This window comes from Rhinoderma darwinii, chromosome 2, assembly GCF_050947455.1.
Source record: "Rhinoderma darwinii isolate aRhiDar2 chromosome 2, aRhiDar2.hap1, whole genome shotgun sequence".
Taxonomy (NCBI): domain Eukaryota; kingdom Metazoa; phylum Chordata; class Amphibia; order Anura; family Rhinodermatidae; genus Rhinoderma; species Rhinoderma darwinii.
This window is the reverse complement of record NC_134688.1, coordinates 38,407,457-38,429,417: the sequence shown is the minus strand read 5'-3', so window position 1 is coordinate 38,429,417 and position 21,961 is coordinate 38,407,457. Positions and strand designations below refer to the sequence as shown.

General features: G+C 42.5%; 1 long non-coding RNA gene across 3 annotated transcripts; it reads right to left on the bottom strand.

The window, feature by feature from the left end:
* Positions 1 to 1,422: 1,422 nt before the first annotated feature.
* On the bottom strand, positions 1,423 to 21,274 carry LOC142742108 (uncharacterized). Of its 3 annotated transcripts, none has more exons than XR_012881308.1 (16): positions 21,188 to 21,274; positions 18,409 to 18,467; positions 18,061 to 18,135; positions 16,326 to 16,584; positions 15,503 to 15,569; positions 14,518 to 15,304; positions 13,345 to 13,481; positions 12,249 to 12,315; positions 10,383 to 12,050; positions 9,210 to 9,346; positions 8,104 to 8,170; positions 6,238 to 7,905; positions 5,065 to 5,198; positions 3,958 to 4,024; positions 3,695 to 3,759; positions 1,423 to 2,065 (listed from the first exon to the last, which is right to left on the bottom strand). It is a non-coding gene; the product is annotated as an uncharacterized LOC142742108 (long non-coding RNA). The 3 variants fall into 3 exon arrangements; XR_012881307.1 differs by having other exon boundaries at positions 13,345 to 13,478; XR_012881309.1 differs by having other exon boundaries at positions 9,210 to 9,343; positions 13,345 to 13,478.
* Between the last annotated feature and the right edge of the window lie 687 nt (positions 21,275 to 21,961).

Here is a 21,961-nt window from a genome sequence, read left to right as displayed (position 1 = left end):
CCATATACTGCAATACATTGGTATTGCAGTATATCATGCAAGTGATCCAATGATCACTGCTTCAAGTCCCCGAGGGGGACTAATAAAAAAACGAAAAAACAGTTAAATAAAGATTTTTATAATGTTTCAAAAAAATTATAATTTTAAAAGTAAAAAAAAAACACTTTTCCAATTTTTTCCCTAAAGCAATGTTAAAAAATAATAAAAGTTAACATAACTGGTATCGCCGCATCCGTAAAAGTCCAAACTATCACAATATAGTGTTGCTTAACCCGCTCAGTGAACGACGTAAAATAATAAATATATAAAACAGGCAAATAGCTGTTTCCTGATCACCTTAGCTCTCCAAAAAAATGTAATAAAAAGTAATCAAAAAGTGAAATGTACCCCAAAATGGTATTGGTAAAAAACTACAGCTCGCCCAGCAAAATTTAAGCCCTCTCACCTCTAAATTGATGGAAAAATAAAAAAGTTACGGCTGTCAGAATAAGGCGACACAAAACATTTTTTTTTTTAGCAAATAGTTTTATTTTTTTAAAAGTGGTAAAACATAAAATAAAACCTATAAATTTGGTATCGCTGTAATCGTATAAACTCTGTAATCGCTGTTTTTTGCCCATTACACCCCACACATTTTTTTTTTTCAGATTCTCAGTATTATGCGGTGCAATAAATGGTGCCATGAAAAACTACAACTTGTCCCGCAAAAGCCAAGCCCTCATATGGCTATGTTGACAGAAAAATAGAAAAGTTATGGCTTTTAGAAGGCGGGGAGGAAAAAAACTAAAATGAAAAAACTCAAATTGGCCTGGTCTTTAAGGGGTTAAATCCCCACTCATCCAACACAAATAACCACACAACAACAGTATTGTGGTAAACAAAGTTGTGGTGATAGCTACTCCTTATTTAAAACACTATACAGCTCAGTTGGGTGAAACCAATATGATGGGCCAGGGCATGCCTGCGTTAAAGGCTATGTAAACTTTTGAAAGTGATTTAAAAAAAATAATTAAAAAAATGTCAAACAGAGTGTTACTTTCAAATTAGCTTTTATTATTAAAAATAATTTTAGGTTTTTGAGTTCCACTGCACTGTATTCTCTATGGAGAGCAGCTGTATCTAAGACCTGAATCGGTCAGTTCCACAGACCTGACGAGTTCTGTGTCAGCAGGTCCCTGTAATCTATCACATCTAAGTTATGAACTTAGATGTGATGGATAGCAGGTGGATCCTGTGTGTCAGAGACTCGCTTTCACTGAACCCGTCAGTCCCGTGGACCTGACGGGTACAGGTTTCAGCGAACGATGCAGCTGCTCTGTATAGAGTATACAGAGCAGCTGTATCTCAAAAAGTAAAAATAATTTTTTTAAAAAACAAATTGCACAAAACACACTGATATTTTTATTTAAAAAAATAATTCACTTTCAAAGGTTTTTATTGACTTTAATACTCCCACAAATTAGGTGTCCGCAGTGTAGTTGCTCCATGTGAGCAACCGCTGGTCAACCCTGACAAACCTTTGTGATTGCCCGAGTTCGTCTGAACCAGCCATATACTTTATGCCCCATAAAGATGACAAACCCTGCCGCACATCTCACGGTTATACTGCCCCGGCCCATAGCTACCGACTCCATTTGTGTAAAGTACTGCAACCACACCACAAAAAGTAGGCTCACCCAACTGCCTTACTTTTCCCCCACCACTTACCAACTTTTCAAATCATCTTCTACTGTGCTTGCAAGTTGTTTCTTAACCGATCAAGCCCGATATCCACACAATGTACAACATCTTTTTCTGAACAGTCCATTTTAGCCAAAGTCCTTGTGCTGCACCACAAGACCAGCAAGACAGCTTCTAGGGCCAGTCATGTCTGCCTGCACCCAGCTGTCCTCCTACCCAGGTAGTCGTTGATCACCCTGACCAACTTTCGTGACTACCTCACCCCCACTGTCCAACAAATGTACACCATCCTTGTCCTTGTCCTGGTCCAGGTGCTTATGCTGCATGACTTGTAGACGCTCTATCCATGGCGATATTATGACTCCTTCCACTGCTTCCCGAAGTCCTGTAGGCACAAAAACATTCTGTCTGTATCCAATGTCACCCATGACTGCAGCTCCTGCCTGGATAATGCTTTTCACTCAACTCCTTGTCTATTGTATCATTTACTGATGCCCCTTTTGTAAGCAATGTATCATTCTTAATTTACCAGCCTCCTTACCGGGCACCACCCCCAATGACGATGCTACCAACCCTTCTATTGGTGCCTGATGAAAAAGGGGGGCCCTGTTCCATCACCACCACACTGCAATACATAAAAAATCTCTTTATTTTATCCATAATGACCTGCTCTGCCTTTGCTCCTGATTGCTACCCCACTACTTTGTCACAACTGCTTTTCAAGACATCTCAAAAACATTGACAAATGGTTCCTCCCTTATCTTTTACAACATTTCCTGGGGCAATACCGAGTAGGTAGGGGGCAGTTTCTTCTACGGATATCGATTCAGCTTGTGCTGCCTTCCATGATGCCACAGCAGTTATTTCTGGTACCTGCCGGAAGTGTACCAGCCTTGAAGGGAAGTAACGTTGATGGTATATGGCCGCCATGTGGTACAGCCATCTCCAGCGTTGCACCGGAAGAAATGGCCTAAATGAGGTCTACCTCAAGTTCTGGCCTGTGGCGCCATGAAATCAAGGACACAAACGGACTCTGCATAAATAGCTGCAGCAGCCTCTTTCATCCTGATTTTCATGCTACCTTCCCCAAGTCCTTGCAGATACTTTTACTGAACCTTGGCAGGTCGGAAATGTTTATGGCAGGACAATCCTGCCTTAACTCACCCAATTACCTTACACCTATCTTCAGGCCAAAACAGTCCCCCCCGTATTATTCCATTTCCTCTCCCCCTAAACTACCTGGAACCGTAAGTCAAGTGGCCAGCTCCATTTTGAACAAAGAGATGCCTAACTTACTGTACATTATCTCTATTCCTGCCATACTATCTAAGGACACTTGTAATCTGCAATACATCAAAAAGAGAAGTGCCTCATGGTGCAGAAATCCCATAGTCCAGGGGCATAACTAGGAAAGACTGGGCCACCCCTCCCCTAGGTGCCACACGCAGCCCCCCCTTATAGATAGTGCCCCCTGTAGATTGTGCCTGGGAGGAGGGGGCTGTGTGGTACTATCTACAGAGGGCACTAAATTTATAGGGGTACAAACTGAGGGCCTAACATCTAAATGGGGGCACAAAGAGACGTTTTCTGACATTTTACTGCCACCGTGAGTTCCCCTGCAAAGGGGCCTACTTAAGCCCCATGCGCACGACTGGGCCCGCAATCACGGCCCGCAATTGCGGGCACGGCCGGCCGCCGACTGCCACCCGCATTTTCTGGCCGTACTCCCATACAAAGTATGGGAGCACGGCCCGCAAAATGCAAAAGAACGGACATGTTCCATAATTTTCGGAACATTTCTACGGCACGGACACCCATCCGTAGCGCTACGGAAAGGTGTCCGCGTTGAATGAAAGTGAATGGGTTCATTTTTGCGGGCCGCAATTGCGGTCCGCAAAAAAGGAGGTTTTTTACCGTCGTGTGCATGGGGCCTAAGTCTGTGTCACCCAATGGCCCACATAAACCTGGAGCCAGCCCTGTTAGTACTGTATATAGTGACTAATGATGGACATACCGCATACAGATGAAATATTACTTCAGAGAGTCCCCCTGGCAGCAGGCAGCCGATCTTAAGGATTTCTGTAACAAAAAGTATAAACTGTGAAGATATTATGACGTGCGCTTAGTATGGTTCATCATATCAACAAATATATGTTCATCCTATTGACAACATTGGAGAATTAGTTCCCACAGTCTTGTCATGTGTCTCTATAGGAACATTCTGGATGACATCACATTATAGAATTTCTATAGGTTGTTATTTGCTATAATACTTACATATATACAGTGGATCTTCTAGCATGTCGGCTGTCACTGGTGCCACATATTCAGATGTTATAAATGTCTGTAAAATACATAATGGGTTTAATGCATATACATAAAATAACGCCATATCTATAATGAATAATAATATATTTACTTTCACACATTTCATTATCTATCACAGGGCGAGTCCAATGCCCCTCTGCCACATAAATAACACCAGCAGTATAATGGCACGTGGTAGTTGGAGGACCCTGGTATAGATTTTGTACGAGGGACCAGGAGCTTATAGTTATTCTCCTATATAATCTTATCCTCAATTGGAAACTTCTTATTTATTTAATGTGAAGTCTTTTGGACTCCATAAGGAATATATTTTTCAAGCAGCAGGCTTCCTAGTAGTAATAAATTTATGTGGCGGCTTAAAATCCGGCCTGGCAGCCAGAGGTGAACGCCTCGTATCTCCATGATCTTGTGGTGAGCAGCATGTTCTCCTGTCTTTCTATGTTACAGAAGTACTGGGTGGCAGCTTGTCAGTAATAAGTGTCCACTATTTACTGCAGACAATGGTGGCCATGCCCAGCACTGGAGTAGAGAGAGTAGAAAATGGGAAATTGGGTTTCTGGATTCAGATACCAGAGAAAATATTCATTAAGGGGGTTTTCTCACAGTTTCAAAAACCTCAGTATAAACCACATATATAGTACTCGTCTTCCATATTCCCATGGCTCCTGTGCTGGTGGTTCTGTTGTCTTTGGTTACTAGGCCAAAGCGGTCATGTCAGTGTGGACATCATGTCACTGCTATAGCTACTAGGTCACATCCAGGGCCGACCTTAGGTTTATTGTTGCCCTGTGCAGTACCTTCTATGGATGCCCTCCCCCTTATGATTCACCATGTAGTGCCCAAATAATATAATCAAACAGTGCCCAAATAACATCGCCAAGTCAATAAACTAGGGAATGTATCCTTCTGCCTTTTCATAATGTCGATTTGGGCAGCTGGAGTGCAGGTTGTGGGTGCTCAGGCAGTCTATGGTGGTAGTGTCCCTTTCAGTATTGACCAGTAATATGCCCTGTACGATCGTGTAGAGATGGAGTAAAAAAAAAAAAATACACTGACCTTGGACTCTCCTACTGAATACGTCCGGCTGAATGTACAGTAGAACGTTATGTGATGTGAGGTGGAGGGATCTGCTTATTCTTTAATCTGTCCTCCTAGGACGTGTGGTTGTCACCAACTCTTATGAGGCGTTACTGCTAGGGGTAAGAAAGACAATGTATTAGGACAAATCCCAATCAATAGAAACATCTAGAACAGAGACCAGTCCCCAACATTGTATTTTATAGCTTTATGTGTATTACGTATTATCTCATTTTTATACTTCTACAATGTGTATCTTATCAGTGAGTTACCATATGGGGATTCTGAGGGGGTTCATATACATATTCACACAGAGTAACGTTATTAGGATTCCCTACAATGCTGCAGCTAAACGCTGTGGATGTCAGGGTGACAGGCAGCATGGACAGGTCCGCTCCCTGCCGCCTGCTTTTATTACTTGTAGTGATGACAACAGTTAGGTAAGCTGTGTGTCCCCTGACTGCTAACAAAGTTTGGGGCTAAGTCTGGAATACATGGCAGAAGTGCCCAGCGCTATTACCCCAAGTAGAAGAGATAATTCATGAACCCTGTATCTTTCCATCACCGCGGCATTACAATATACAGTATTATATAATACAACCCCTCAGCGGTTACATGATATGAAATCCAGCGGCTATTAAAAGATGGTTGCCCATTTGGCCTAGGTATTTAACTGGTCAGAGAGTTTTTCCCATATGATTTTCTCACATAAATCAGGGGTGGACATACTGTATGTGAAGCCTGTGGAGCTTTATTTGGACCCAGCATGTAGGGAGCCCTCTAACACCCTAAAAGTAGCTAGTAGCATCCTACTGTCTATTAGATTGCAAGTAAAGGATTGAGCTAATGAATTTCATATCTCACAATTAATGTAGGATTCTAGGGGAGACATAAGGGGGATACTCTATGATTAGGAAGATTATATATGGTTGGAGAGCTAGGGGCCCATATACTGTTCTTATACAAAGTCCCTCTGGTGTCTATATTCGCCCCTGTTTGGGGTAATATCTTCATCCAGATATGTCACAGGTAGGTTGACCTCCTATCCTACATAGGCTTCCAAAACAGAAAACTAGAAGACACATCTGGAACGATATTCCGTGTAGAGAGTGACCGGCGGGTGCTGCATATAGTAACTAATGATAGACGTACCTCATCATGTGCTGCATGACTTGTGGACGCTCTACATGTGGTGATATCCTGACCCTTTCCACTGCTTTCTGCTTGAGTCCTGTAAATATAAAAACATTCTGCCAGTATCCATTGTCACCCATGTCTGCAGACCATGACTGGGTAATGCAACTGACTCAGCTGATTTTCTATTGCATTGTAGTGGTACGGCCGCTACTAGCATGGCACTAAAAGAGTGGGCCTAAATGAGACCTACTGAACTTCAAACTGAGGGCACTAATGGATCCACCGCCAGGATCTGAGGCAGCTGCCGGCACCCTGGTTCCCACGCTAGCTCCCCCAAGCCCTTGCAAATGCTTTTACCAGGCCTTGATGCATTGCAAATTTTCTTGGCAGGGCAATGCTGCCTTATATCCCCTACACTACTCCACCTCTAATCCCCTTAACTGAATTACCTTACATCTATCTACAGGCCAAAACTGTCCCCCTATTGTTCCCTTACCTGTCCCCCTAGACTACTCGGCACCGCCAGCCAAGTAGCCAGCTCCATTTTTGACAAACCCATTACTTACCCTATTTTTATTCATATCAAACTACCTAAGTTCTGGCCTGTGGCGCCGTGAAATCAAGGACACAAACGGACTCTGCATAAATAGCTGCAGCAGCCTCTTTCATCCTGATTTTCATGCTACCTTCCCCAAGTCCTTGCAGATACTTTTACCGAACCTTGGCAGGTCGGAAATGTTTATGGCAGGACAATCCTGCCTTAACTCACCCAATTACCTTACACCTATCTTCAGGCCAAAACAGTCCCCCCGTATTATTCCATTACCTCTCCCCCTAAACTACCTGGAACCGTAAGTCAAGTGGCCAGCTCCATTTTGAACAAAGAGATCCCTAACTTACTGTACATTATCTCTATTCCTGCCATACTATCTAAGGACACTTGTAATCTGCAATACATCAAAAAGAGAAGTGCCTCATGGTGCAGAAATCCCATAGTCCAGGGGCATAACTAGGAAAGACTGGGCCACCCCTCCCCTAGGTGCCACACGCAGCCCCCAATTATAGATAGTGCCCCCTGTAGATTGTGCCTGGGAGGAGGGGGCTGTGTGGTACTATCTACAGAGGGCACTAAATTTATAGGGGTACAAACTGAGGGCCTAACATCTAAATGGGGGCACAAAGAGAAGTTTTCTGACATTTTACTGCCACCGTGAGTTCCCCTGCAAAGGGGCCTACTTAAGCCCCATGCGCACGACTGGGCCCGCAATCACGGCCCGCAATTGCGGGCATGGCCGGCCGCCGACTGACACCCGCATTTTCTGGCCGTACTCCCATACAAAGTATGAGAGCACGGCCCGCAAAATGCAAAAGAACGGACATGTTCCATAATTTTCGGAACATTTCTACGGCACGGACACCCATCCGTAGCGCTACGGAAAGGTGTCCGCGTTGAATGAAAGTGAATGGGTTCATTTTTGCGGGCCGCAATTGCGGTCCGCAAAAAAGGAGGTTTTTTACCGTCGTGTGCATGGGGCCTAAGTCTGTGTCACCCAATGGCCCACATAAACCTGGAGCCAGCCCTGTTAGTACTGTATACAGTGACTAATGATGGACATACCGCATACAGATGAAATATTACTTCAGAGAGTCCCCCTGGCAGCAGGCAGCCGATCTTAAGGATTTCTGTAACAAAAAGTATAAACTGTGAAGATATTATGACGTGTGCTTAGTATGGTTCATCATATCAACAAATATATGTTCATCCTATTGACAACATTGGAGAATTAGTTCCCACAGTCTTGTCATGTGTCTCTATAGGAACATTCTGGATGACATCACATTATAGAATTTCTATAGGTTGTTATTTGCTATAATACTTACATATATACAGTGGATCTTCTAGCATGTCGGCTGTCACTGGTGCCACATATTCAGATGTTATAAATGTCTGTAAAATACATAATGGGTTTAATGCACATACATAAAATAACGCCATATCTATAATGAATAATAATATATTTACTTTCACACATTTCATTATCTATCACAGGGCGAGTCCAATGCCCCTCTGCCACATAAATAACACCAGTAGTATAATGGCACGTGGTAGTTGGAGGACCCTGGTATAGATTTTGTACGAGGGACCAGGAGCTTATAGTTATTCTCCTATATAATCTTATCCTCAATTGGAAACTTCTTATTTATTTAATGTGAAGTCTTTTGGACTCCATAAGGAATATATTTTTCAAGCAGCAGGCTTCCTAGTAGTAATAAATTTATGTGGCGGCTTAAAATCCGGCCTGGCAGCCAGAGGTGAACGCCTCGTATCTCCATGATCTTGTGGTGAGCAGCATGTTCTCCTGTCTTTCTATGTTACAGAAGTACTGGGTGGCAGCTTGTCAGTAATAAGTGTCCACTATTTACTGCAGACAATGGTGGCCATGCCCAGCACTGGAGTAGAGAGAGTAGAAAATGGGAAATTGGGTTTCTGGATTCAGATACCAGAGAAAATATTCATTAAGGGGGTTTTCTCACAGTTTCAAAAACCTCAGTATAAACCACATATATAGTACTCGTCTTCCATATTCCCATGGCTCCTGTGCTGGTGGTTCTGTTGTCTTTGGTTACTAGGCCACAGCGGTCATGTCAGTGTGGACATCATGTCACTGCTATAGCTACTAGGTCACATCCAGGGCCGACCTTAGGTTTATTGTTGCCCTGTGCAGTACCTTCTATGGATGCCCTCCCCCTTATGATTCACCATGTAGTGCCCAAATAATATAATCAAACAGTGCCCAAATAACATCGCCAAGTCAATAAACTAGGGAATGTATCCTTCTGCCTTTTCATAATGTCGATTTGGGCAGCTGGAGTGCAGGTTGTGGGTGCTCAGGCAGTCTATGGTGGTAGTGTCCCTTTCAGTATTGACCAGTAATATGCCCTGTACGATCGTGTAGAGATGGAGTAAAAAAAATAAATACACTGACCTTGGACTCTCCTACTGAATACGTCCGGCTGAATGTACAGTAGAACGTTATGTGATGTGAGGTGGAGGGATCTGCTTATTCTTTAATCTGTCTTCCTAGGACGTGTGGTTGTCACCAACTCTTATGAGGAGTTACTGCTAGGGGTAAGAAAGACAATGTATTAGGACAAATCCCAATCAATAGAAACATCTAGAACAGAGACCAGTCACCAACATTGTATTTTATAGCTTTATGTGTATTACGTATTATCTTATTTTTATACTTCTACAATGTGTATCTTATCAGTGAGTTACCATATGGGGATTCTGAGGGGGTTCATATACATATTCACACAGAGTAACGTTATTAGGATTCCCTACAATGCTGCAGCTAAACGCTGTGGATGTCAGGGTGACAGGCAGCATGGACAGGTCCGCTCCCTGCCGCCTGCTTTTATTACTTGTAGTGATGACAACAGTTAGGTAAGCTGTGTGTCCACTGACTGCTAACAAAGTTTGGGGCTAAGTCTGGAATACATGTCAGAAGTGCCCAGCGCTATTACCCCAAGTAGAAGAGATAATTCATGAACCCTGTATCTTTCCATCACCGCGGCATTACAATATACAGTATTATATAATACAACCCCTCAGCGGTTACATGATATGAAATCCAGCAGCTATTAAAAGATGGTTGCCCATTTGGCCTAGGTATTTAACTGGTCAGAGAGTTTTTCCCATATGATTTTCTCACATAAATCAGGGGTGGACGTACTTTATGTGAAGCCTGTGGAGGTTTATTTGGACCCAGCATGTAGGGAGCCCTCTAACACCCTAAAAGTAGCTAGTAGCATCCTACTGTCTATTAGATTGCAAGTAAAGGATTGAGCTAATGAATTTCATATCTCACAATTAATGGAGGATTGTAGGGGAGACATAAGGGGGATACTCTATGATTAGGAAGATTATATATGGTTGGAGAGCTAGGGGCCCATATACTGTTCTTATACAAAGTCCCTCTGGTGTCTATATTCGCCCCTGTTTGGGGTAATATCTTCATCCAGATATGTCACAGGTAGGTTGACCTCCTATCCTACATAGGCTTCCAAAACAGAAAACTAGAAGACACATCTGGAACGATATTCCGTGTAGAGAGTGACCGGCGGGTGCTGCATATAGTAACTAATGATAGACGTACCTCATCATGTGCTGCATGACTTGTGGACGCTCTACATGTGGTGATATCCTGACCCCTTCCACTGCTTTCTGCTTGAGTCCTGTAAATATAAAAACATTCTGCCAGTATCCATTGTCACCCATGTCTGCAGACCATGACTGGGTAATGCAACTGACTCAGCTGATTTTCTATTGCATTGTAGTGGTACGGCCGCTACTAGCATGGCACTAAAAGAGTGGGCCTAAATGAGACCTACTGAACTTCAAACTGAGGGCACTAATGGATCCACCGCCAGGATCTGAGGCAGCTGCCGGCACCCTGGTTCCCACGCTAGCTCCCCCAAGCCCTTGCAAATGCTTTTACCAGGCCTTGATGCATTGCAAATTTTCTTGGCAGGGCAATGCTGCCTTATATCCCCTACACTACTCCACCTCTAATCCCCTTAACTGAATTACCTTACATCTATCTACAGGCCAAAACTGTCCCACTATTGTTCCCTTACCTGTCCCCCTAGACTACTCGGCACCGCCAGCCAAGTAGCCAGCTCCATTTTTGACAAACCCATTACTTACCCTATTTTTATTCATATCAAACTATCTAAGTTCTGGCCTGTGGCGCCGTGAAATCAAGGACACAAACGGACTCTGCATAAATAGCTGCAGCAGCCTCTTTCATCCTGATTTTCATGCTACCTTCCCCAAGTCCTTGCAGATACTTTTACCGAACCTTGGCAGGTCGGAAATGTTTATGGCAGGACAATCCTGCCTTAACTCACCCAATTACCTTACACCTATCTTCAGGCCAAAACAGTCCCCCCGTATTATTCCATTTCTTCTCCCCCTAAACTACCTGGAACCGTAAGTCAAGTGGCCAGCTCCATTTTGAACAAAGAGATCCCTAACTTACTGTACATTATCTCTTTTCCTGCCATACTATCTAAGGACACTTGTAATCTGCAATACATCAAAAAGAGAAGTGCCTCATGGTGCAGAAATCCCATAGTCCAGGGGCATAACTAGGAAAGACTGGGCCACCCCTCCCCTAGGTGCCACACGCAGCCCCCCCTTATAGATAGTGCCCCCTGTAGATTGTGCCTGGGAGGAGGGGGCTGTGTGGTACTATCTACAGAGGGCACTAAATTTATAGGGGTACAAACTGAGGGCCTAACATCTAAATGGGGGCACAAAGAGACGTTTTCTGACATTTTACTGCCACCGTGAGTTCCCCTGCAAAGGGGCCTACTTAAGCCCCATGCACACGACTGGGCCCGCAATCACGGCCCGCAATTGCGGGCACGGCCGGCCACCGACTGCCACCCGCATTTTCTGGCCGTACTCCCATACAAAGTATGGGAGCACGGCCCGCAAAATGCAAAAGAACGGACATGTTCCATAATTTTCGGAACATTTCTACGGCACGGACACCCATCCGTAGCGCTACGGAAAGGTGTCCGCGTTGAATGAAAGTGAATGGGTTCATTTTTGCGGGCCGCAATTGCGGTCAGCAAAAAAGGAGGTTTTTTACCGTCGTGTGCATGGGGCCTAAGTCTGTGTCACCCAATGGCCCACATAAACCTGGAGCCAGCCCTGTTAGTACTGTATACAGTGACTAATGATGGACATACCGCATACAGATGAAATATTACTTCAGAGAGTCCCCCTGGCAGCAGGCAGCCGATCTTAAGGATTTCTGTAACAAAAAGTATAAACTGTGAAGATATTATGACGTGCGCTTAGTATGGTTCATCATATCAACAAATATATGTTCATCCTATTGACAACATTGGAGAATTAGTTCCCACAGTCTTGTCATGTGTCTCTATAGGAACATTCTGGATGACATCAGATTATAGAATTTCTATAGGTTTTTATTTGCTATAATACTTACATATATACAGTGGATCTTCTAGCATGTCGGCTGTCACTGGTGCCACATATTCAGATGTTATAAATGTCTGTAAAATAAATAATGGGTTTAATGCATATACATAAAATAACGCCATATCTATAATGAATAATAATATATTTACTTTCACACATTTCATTATCTATCACAGGGCGAGTCCAATGCCCCTCTGCCACATAAATAACACCAGCAGTATAATGGCACGTGGTAGTTGGAGGACCCTGGTATAGATTTTGTACGAGGGACCAGGAGCTTATAGTTATTCTCCTATATAATCTTATCCTCAATTGGAAACTTCTTATTTATTTAATGTGAAGTCTTTTGGACTCCATAAGGAATATATTTTTCAAGCAGCAGGCTTCCTAGTAGTAATAAATTTATGTGGCGGCTTAAAATCCGGCCTGGCAGCCAGAGGTGAACGCCTCGTATCTCCATGATCTTGTGGTGAGCAGCATGTTCTCCTGTCTTTCTATGTTACAGAAGTACTGGGTGGCAGCTTGTCAGTAATAAGTGTCAACTATTTACTGCAGACAATGGTGGCCATGCCCAGCACTGGAGTAGAGAGAGTAGAAAATGGGAAATTGGGTTTCTGGATTCAGATACCAGAGAAAATATTCATTTCTCACAGTTTCAAAAACCTCAGTATAAACCACATATATAGTACTTGTCTTCCATATTCCCATGGCTCCTGTGCTGGTGGTTCTGTTGTCTTTGGTTACTAGGCCAAAGCGGTCATGTCAGTGTGGACATCATGTCACTGCTATAGCTACTAGGTCACATCCAGGGCCGACCTTAGGTTTATTATTGCCCTGTGCAGTACCTTCTATGGATGCCCTCCCCCTTATGATTCACCATGTAGTGCCCAAATAATATAATCAAACAGTGCCCAAATAACATCGCCAAGTCAATAAACTAGGGAATGTATCCTTCTGCCTTTTCATAATGTCGATTTGGGCAGCTGGAGTGCAGGTTGTGGGTGCTCAGGCAGTCTATGGTGGTAGTGTCCCTTTCAGTATTGACCAGTAATATGCCCTGTACGATCGTGTAGAGATGGAGTAAAAAAAATAAATACACTGACCTTGGACTCTCCTACTGAATACGTCCGGCTGAATGTACAGTAGAACGTTATGTGATGTGAGGTGGAGGGCTCTGCTTATTCTTTAATCTGTCCTCCTAGGACGTGTGGTTGTCACCAACTCTTATGAGGAGTTACTGCTAGGGGTAAGAAAGACAATGTATTAGGACAAATCCCAATCAATAGAAACATCTAGAACAGAGACCAGTCCCCAACATTGTATTTTATAGCTTTATGTGTATTACGTATTATCTCATTTTTATACTTCTACAATGTGTATCTTATCAGTGAGTTACCATATGGGGATTCTGAGGGGGTTCATATACATATTCACACAGAGTAACGTTATTAGGATTCCCTACAATGCTGCAGCTAAACGCTGTGGATGTCAGGGTGACAGGCAGCATGGACAGGTCCGCTCCCTGCCGCCTGCTTTTATTACTTGTAGTGATGACAACAGTTAAGTAAGCTGTGTGTCCCCTGACTGCTAACAAAGTTTGGGGCTAAGTCTGGAATACATGGCAGAAGTGCCCAGCGCTATTACCCCAAGTAGAAGAGATAATTCATGAACCCTGTATCTTTCCATCACCGCGGCATTACAATATACAGTATTATATAATACAACCCCTCAGCGGTTACATGATATGAAATCCAGCGGCTATTAAAAGATGGTTGCCCATTTGGCCTAGGTATTTAACTGGTCAGAGGGTTTTTCCCATATGATTTTCTCACATAAATCAGGGGTGGACATACTGTATGTGAAGCCTGTGGAGCTTTATTTGGACCCAGCATGTAGGGAGCCCTCTAACACCCTAAAAGTAGCTAGTAGCATCCTACTGTCTATTAGATTGCAAGTAAAGGATTGAGCTAATGAATTTCATATCTCACAATTAATGGAGGATTGTAGGGGAGACATAAGGGGGATACTCTATGATTAGGAAGATTATATATGGTTGGAGAGCTAGGGGCCCATATACTGTTCTTATACAAAGTCCCTCTGGTGTCTATATTCGCCCCTGTTTGGAGTAATATCTTCATCCAGATATGTCACAGGTAGGTTGACCTCCTATCCTACATAGGCTTCCAAAACAGAAAACTAGAAGACACATCTGAAACGATATTCCGTGTAGAGAGTGACCGGCGGGTGCTGCATATAGTAACTAATGATAGACGTACCTCATCATGTGCTGCATGACTTGTGGACGCTCTACATGTGGTGATATCCTGACCCCTTCCACTGCTTTCTGCTTGAGTCCTGTAAATATAAAAACATTCTGCCAGTATCCATTGTCACCCATGTCTGCAGACCATGACTGGGTAATGCAACTGACTCAGCTGATTTTCTATTGCATTGTAGTGGTACGGCCGCTACTAGCATGGCACTAAAAGAGTGGGCCTAAATGAGACCTACTGAACTTCAAACTGAGGGCACTAATGGATCCACCGCCAGGATCTGAGGTAGCTGCCGGCACCCTGGTTCCCACGCTAGCTCCCCCAAGCCCTTGCAAATGCTTTTACCAGGCCTTGATGCATTGCAAATTTTCTTGGCAGGGCAATGCTGCCTTATATCCCCTACACTACTCCACCTCTAATCCCCTTAACTGAATTACCTTACATCTATCTACAGGCCAAAACTGTCCCCCTATTGTTCCCTTACCTGTCCCCCTAGACTACTCGGCACCGCCAGCCAAGTAGCCAGCTCCATTTTTGACAAACCCATTACTTACCCTATTTTTATTCATATCAAACTACCTAAGGCTCCCCACTACTGCCCCTCTCTTCCTGGGGGCCACATAGCCCTCCACAAGGTTCCTTACAGGCATTTTGCCCGCTCATCACTTTTTCAGTATAGAGAGCCACTAGTGGGTACAGTATATAATAACTAATGATGGACATACCGTATATAGATGAAATGTTACTTCAGAGAGTCCCCCTGGCAGCAGGCAGCCGATCTTAAGTATTTCTGGAACAAAAAGTATAAATTGTGAAGATATTATGACATGGGCTTAGTATGGTTCATCATATCAACAAATATATGTTCAGCCCATTGACAATATCGGGGAATTTATTCCCACAGTCTTGTCATGTGTCTCTATAGGAACATTCTTGATGACATCAGATTCTAGAATTTCTATAGGTTGTTATTTGCTATAATACTTACATATATACAGTAGATCTCCTAGCATGTCGGCTGTCACTGGTGCCACATATTCAGATGTTATAAATGTCTGTAAATACATAATGAGTTTAATGAAATGAAATAAAGGCAAGTCAGACATTGAACACATTTTGTAATGTTCGTCTAAACCCAGGGAACACAACTATAAGGTTGGAGTCACACAGAGGCCCTGATGTTCGTGGATTCTTTATGCCCCCATTTTCTAGAGGAATCCTGATTTTTCCATTTACCCCCTTGACTGTCCTAGACCACCAGTGAATTTACAATGAACCCTTTCACAGCCCTAGACCACAGATAAATTAAAAAAAACTGTCTAAAAAGATATCGTGGTGGGATGGGGTGGATGTGAGCCTACTGTGGTTGTAGCCCAGAACTCCATTTTCTATAAAACCAGCCTATTGCGTCTGTGAAGGTCGAGATTATATGTGGTATATGATAGTTGGCAGTCCCTGGTATAGATTTAGTATCAAGAACCAGGAGCTTCAAGTTATGTCTCTATATGAACCGAACCTTAAAGGGAAACCATGGAGAAATATCAAGTTTCTCATTCTATAGCTTGTCAGTAATAAGCAGTCACTACATTTTGTGAGGGACATTTTCTATTCTTCCATCTACCACCCCCAGCATTGAAGTGGAGAATATTAGTAAGAACAACCTTGTTTTCTGAGGGACAATGTGAGAAAACTGAAACTGGGTTCTTGGATTTCAGTACCAGAGAAAATATCCATTATTGTTATAAACCATCCAGCCAGTAAATATGTGATATAACGTGTGTGAAGAGATACAAGAAATATTTGGCACTTACCTTGGACTCTCCTACTTTATATGCTGGGCATTAGTTGAGCGCTCTCCTTATTCTTTGAGTCGCCCTCCTACACCTGCACCTGAGATCATGATACAGATGTCTGAGTGGGTTGGTTGACAATACATCTGAATCTCCAGGTCAGGTCTACGATTATGGCCTCGTCATGTGGTGCTGTCTGTGATGGCTCTGATATAGGATTATGATGGTTATATCTGACAAGAACATTACTATTAACTTCTTCCAGATGCTGTGTCATAACCTGCAATAAATAAAGTGGTTATATATTAGTATTATGTTTGATATGCAATATATCTAGTTTTAGGTTGGACTGGATATACATTTATTAATTTCTTCCTTCCACAGGGGCCCAGAGGAGGATGGGGAAAGGGCATATATAGTAGATAGGGAAAGATTTCTATAGATAATACATAGATTTCATTTGAATGCATGATGCAATTAATTTTTTAACATGGCGCTTGCTACATTTATATTTGCGTTTGACTTTCCGTTTGGGTGTACCGTCAAGGTTTACATCACTTTTGAAAGCAAGAATAGGGCGGTTTGCAGAACTATTCCTCCTGTCAAAATGACGGAATCTTAGTCAGAACCCTAATAGAACCCAATATAATTCAATAGAGTCTATCAGGCGCTGCTGGGGTTGTGCAGGATCTAGTTAGACCCAGCAGTTACCTCTCGGTACTGTTCGGGTTACTGATCATGCGTCGCAGCCTCTACAGAGTAAACAGCGTTTGTTAAGTAAGCACTGTGTATAGGAAATCAAAGAAGACAGAAGTGGTGCCAGGAAAAAAAAATGAAACAGATTTTTATTACGAATTTTGTATAGTTTTTCCTATACAGCTTTCCTCCGGAAAATGTGTGAATAAATTGACAACTACTGCTACCATTTCCTTAGAGGGAGTCTGTCACCAGAAATTCGCCTATAAAAGAAGCAGCACAGTAAGAGTGTAGCCTCACCTGAATATAAGGCTGTTTTAATTTCTTCAGATTCGTGGCTTCGTTGCAGCGATACTAACTTTATACTTCATATGCAAATGAGCTTTTTGGAGCAACGAGGGCGTCACCATTGCTCCAAACACCTCTACCTTCTCTCCCCAGCCCGTCCCTCTTTCCCTTCTTTCTTTGATTGACAGGGCCAGGCAGTGTAGGAGACATGATCAAGCCTGGCCCCATATTCTCCTGAGAACGCACGCATCTCAGCTTCTGAATTGGCACATGCGCAGTACAGCACCCGGGTGTAGTGTGACGAAATCTGCTCATGAACAAGTAAGGCTGGGTTCACACAACCTATTTTCAGACGTAAACGAGGCGTATTATGCCTCGTTTTACGTCTGAAAATAGGGCTGCAATACGTCGGCAAACATCTACCCATTCATTTGAATGGGTTTGCCGACGTACTGTGCAGACAACCTGTTGACAGCTGTCAAACGACGACGCGTAAATGGACTGCCTCGGCATAGAAGTGCAGGGCACTTCTTTGCCACGTAATTTGAGCTGTTCTTCATTGAACTCAATGAAGCACAGCTCAAGATTTACGAGCGTCTCAGAGCGTCTCAGACGCCTCGTAAATTACGAGGAGGAGCATTTACGTGTGAAACGAGGCAGCTGTAAACAGTCTGTCTTTTCACACGTAAATGCCACTCATCGTGTGAACATACCCTAACACTGATTCAACCAGTGAAACTTAAGGTAAATTAAAAAAAAGATAAATCAATACCTGAGCACTGTATTCAGGTCACTGCCCCGGCAGCAGCAGTTCTGGGATAAATCGAGGGATCTGTTCAGATTAAATCTAAGAATAAAATACAAAACCTCTGATCACAGGATAGATACAAGATTAGTTGTCATGTTACAAGAAGTTACACTTATAAACGTATACATTAAAAGTATACAATTTTTTTAACATGGGAGTATATGTGTGACGGAGGCTGATGTGTGGCATCTGTCGGAGGTATACTTTAACATCTCGTGCCATACATCTCAGGATATGTTGGGTTTAGAGACAAGTTAAGGAAAGACACATCTGTATACAAGAAATATAAATGAATGTAAAGATAGATCAAACCTGAGTCTGTATTCGGGAGGCTTCCCCGGCAGAAGCAGTTCTGGTATAAATCGAGGCATCTGTTCAGACAAAATCCAAGATAAAATATAAAACCTCTAATCACAGGGGAGATACAAGAATAGTTGTCACGTTACAAGAAGTTACACCAAAGTGGAAATGTAATTTATTTATTAACCCCTTCCCGACATCTGCCGTATATATACAGCGCACGCCGGGTGGGGGAATATGGGCTCACGGGCTGAGTCCGCTCCATAGAGCGAGTGTGTCGGCTGTGTGTTACAGCCGACACTTCCGGGTTACGAGCGGGATCGCGCTTTAGCCTGTTAAATGCTGCGTTCAATAGAGATCACGGCATTTAAATTACTAAAAACAGGGGGGCGACCCCCTGTAACGTCTCAACGGCCCCCCCGCGGCGAGATCCCCCAGGTCCGCCATCTTGGTACTCCTATGAAGCTCTGCCTCCGGCAGGGCTTCATAGGAGACTGTCAGAATCACGATATACTGCAATACATTAGTATTGCAGTATATCGTGCAAGCGATCTAACGATCGCTGGTTGAAGTCCCCTAGGGGGACTAATGAAAAATGTAAGAGTGAGTTAAATAAAGTTTTTTTTTTGTGTAAAAAAAAATTTAAATATTAAAAGTTCAAAAAACCCCCCTTTTCCCATTTTCCACCTAGAGCATAGTAAAAAATTAAATAAATAAACATAATTGGTATCGCCGCGTCCGTAAAAGTCTGAACTATCACAATATATCATTATTTAACCCGCACGGTGAACGCCGTAAAAAAAAAAATTGTAAACGCCAGAATCTCTATTTTTTGTTCACCTAATCTCCCACAAAAAATGAAATAAAAAGTGATCAAACCGTCACATTTACACCAAAATGGTATTATTAAAAACTACAGCTTATCCCGCAAAAAATAAGCCCTCACACAACTTAATCGACGGAAAAATAAAGACGTTACGGCTCTCGGAATTTGGCGAAACAAAATTAATTTTCTTTTTTACACTTAGGTTTTTACTTGTAAAAGTAGTAAAATATAGAAAAACCTACACATATTTGGTATCGCTGTAATCATATTGACCCATAGAATAAAATGAATATGTTGTTTTAATTGTACATTGAATTCCGTAAAAATGGCGTGCATAAAACCATGGAGGAATCGCTGTTTTTTTCATTTTCTACCCCACAAATAATTTTTTCCCGTTTCCTAGTACATTATACGGCAAAATAAATGGTGCTACGAAAAACTACAACTTGTCTCGCAAAAATCAAGCCCTCATAGTACTATATCGACGGAAAAATAAAGGCGTTATGGCCTTTGGAAGGTGGGGAGGGAAAAACGAAAATGAAAATCTGAAAAAGGGCTGCGGCGTGAAAGGGTTAAAGCATTTCTCTACCTTGTACAGGCAGTCACAGAACCACCTGAATGGACTATAGGAGGACTATATCATCCTTCCTTAGTCCTCAAAGGTGAGATAGTTGGTTTCCCCAAAAGACTAAGAATATTCATGATAATTATGACTGTCTCTTAGTATTAGAAGTTACCTATATGTCTAAATCACATGAAGGAATGGAATCAGCCATATGTAAAAGTGAGAAATTTTGGGATTATGGGGAGTGGCTACTTTTGTTATCACATATTCACTCAGAGTTTATTAATTTATTTATTTTGATACATGGACTTACAGAGTACCTGGTCCCCTAAAAGATGCTTATATGGGTTTTCCCATAATCATTATTTATCACCTATCCACAGGATAGGTGATAAATATCTGATTGGTGGGGATCCCAACTGATCCCGAGAACAGACTTACTTTGCCATTCCTGGGAGCCCCATAGGAATGTAGCGGTAGTGTGCATACTCGATAACCGCTTCATTCATTTCTATGGGGCTTCTGAGCGCTATGTTTGGAGGCCTCATATAAATTAATGGAGCAGTGGCGGAGCATGTGCACTACTACTCCATTCCAGTGGGGCTCCCAGGAACAGCAAGGTAAGCCCATTCTCGTGATTGGTAGGGGTTCCAGCAGTCGAACCCCCACCGATCAGATATTTATCAAATATTAATATTGTTTATTGGAAAACTGCTAGATTATGTTTATGAGCCAATCAGAATGAAAGGACCATATTTAAAACATGTATAGCTTCCTGTTATTTTATAGGGACGTTTACATTTGTCAATACAAAACTGTATATCCTATTACGTTAATTTAGGCTGTTTCCCCCACCTGCTAAATGTTATTCAGGAAATTAACCATCAGACTAGCTAGAGGCACCTAAGTCCTGGGGCCAGCCGACAACCTCGACCCTAACCAATGTCAGGGGAAAAGGGTATGTGTGGGGGAGTGCGATATATGAAATGATGCTGTCTGGTTGGTTTTTCCTCTAGGTACTGCAAGAAATCAGATCAGTACAGATGCATTGAGTTTATCTCATCACTAGGCCACCATGTAAGCTATAATATTTGAGGTAAAACTTTGAGAAGTCTAAGATAGTTAGAGATAGATAGATGCACAAGAAAGTCCAGAGAAGCAGCGTTTAGTAAGGCAGGTTGTGGTGTGCAAGTAACAGGAATTAGGCTAAGTTCCTCTTGTAGTTAAATCCAACAAAAAGGCTGCACTGCCAATTTAGGTGAAGCAAATAAAATGGACTTTTATTCCATATGCGACTTTTCGGTGAAAGACCAATCTCAAGTAGTGACATGACTCATTAATAACACTGACATTGATAAACACTGAATAACACTGATACATGATAAAATGCTGCATCTTACCTGTGAATCACAGTCCTGGTCCAGATGTTATTGCCATAAATTATAAAAAAAGGAAAAAAATTGTGATCTGTAGGATACACAGTGAACGAATATCAAGTGCAAAGTGAGTGTAATCCAGCTGCACATAGAACCTAACGACTAGTACTGTCTATGACATCATCAGTGACATCATAAGCGGCTGCAGTATCTGTTACATCATCAATTATCTGCTACTGCCTGGATAGATTGTCTGTGTATACACTGGATATAGGTATGTTACACGGGGAAGCTGTTTTATTAACAAGTAAATGGAAGCAGACATATTGTGGCACAATCAATAGTGTCACTTATATAAAGTATGAATTTAGATTAGGATATTACGGTAGAGGAGATCAGTAGGACCATTAAGGAGGCCCCAAGGGCAAAAGCATCAGGATAAATGGAATTCCATTTGAATTTTATCAAAAATATGGAGATACAGTGGCACCATTTTTGTTACAGGTATTTGAGGCCCTATAGACAAAGTCCCTTCCCTAGTCCATGTATGAAACAACCATAATTTAAGTTTAGAAGGCGGGAAAGGAGAAGTCGACCCAGAAATCTTATCATCCAATTTCTTTATTAAACTCATATGCTAAGATTTTGGCTAAGATTCTTGCAATAAGGTTTACCGGGGTAATCTACGCACTGTTTTAAGAAGACCAGTGTGGGTTCATGCCTGGTAAATCAGCATGTACCAACATTAGAAGACTATGACAATCTGCAGATGCAATGTGATGGGTGCTTTTGGGCCCC